Here is a 1,299-nt window from a genome sequence, read left to right on the forward strand (position 1 = left end):
GGAGCTGGATTTTTTAAAAGATCAACAGAATAGACAGACTGTTAGCCAGATTAATAAAAAAGAAAAGGGAGAAGAATCAAATAGATGCAATAAAAAACAATAAAGGGGATATCACCACTGATTCCACAGAAATACAAACTACCATCAGAGATTACTACGAACAACTCTATGCACATAAACAATTAAACATGGAAGAAATGGATAAATTCCTGGACACTTGCACTGCACTCTCCCAAGCCTAAACCAGGAAGAAGTCGAAACCCTGAATAGACCAGTAATAAGGGCTGAAGTTGAGGCAGCAATTAATGGCCTACCAACCAAAAAAAGCCCAGGTCCAGATGGCTTCACAGCCAAATTCTACCAGACATACAAAGAGGAGCTGGTACCACTCCTTTTGAAACTATTCCAAACAATACAAAAAGAGAGAATCCTTCCCAAATCATTTTATGAGACCAACATCATCCAGATACCAAAACCCGGCAGAGACTCAACAAAAAAAGAAAACTTCAGGCCAATATCCGTGATGAACATAGATGCAAAAATATTCAATAAAATACTGGCAAACCAATTGCAGCAGCACATCAGAAAGCTTATCCATCACAATCAAGCAGGCTTCATCTCAGGGATGCAAGGCTGGTTCAATATACACAAGTCTATAAACGTAATCCACCACATAAACAGAATCAAAGACAAAAACCATATGATTATCTCACTAGATGCAGTAAGGCCTTCGACAAAATTCAACAGCCCTTTATACTAAAAACTCTCAATAAACTAGGTATCAATGGAACATGTCTCAAAATAATAAAAGCTATTTATGACAAACCCACAGTCCATATCATACTGAATGGGCAAAAATTGGAAGCATTCCCTTTGAAAGCTGGCATTAGACAAGGATGCCCTCTCTCACCCTCCTATTCAATATAGCATTGGAAGTTCTAGCCAGAGCACTCAGGTAGGAAGGAAATAAAGGGCATTCAATTAGGAAAGGAGGAAGTCAAATTGTCTCTATTTGCAGACCACATGATTGTATATTTAGAAGACCCCATTGTCTCAGCCGAAAATCTTCTTAAACTGATAAGTAACTTCAGCAAAGTCTCAGGATACAAAATCAATGTGCAAAAATCACAAGTATACCTATACACCAATAACAGACTTAAAGAGAGCCAAATCAAGAATGAACTCCCATTCACAATTGCTACAAAGAGAATAAAATACCTAGGAATACAACTAACAAAGGATGTAAAGGACCTCTTCAAGGAGAACTACAAAACACTGCTCAAGGAAATAAGAGAGGAC

The sequence above is a fragment of the Cebus imitator genome, unplaced genomic scaffold (genome assembly GCF_001604975.1).
Source record: "Cebus imitator isolate Cc_AM_T3 unplaced genomic scaffold, Cebus_imitator-1.0 Scaffold517, whole genome shotgun sequence".
NCBI lineage: Eukaryota > Metazoa > Chordata > Mammalia > Primates > Cebidae > Cebus > Cebus imitator.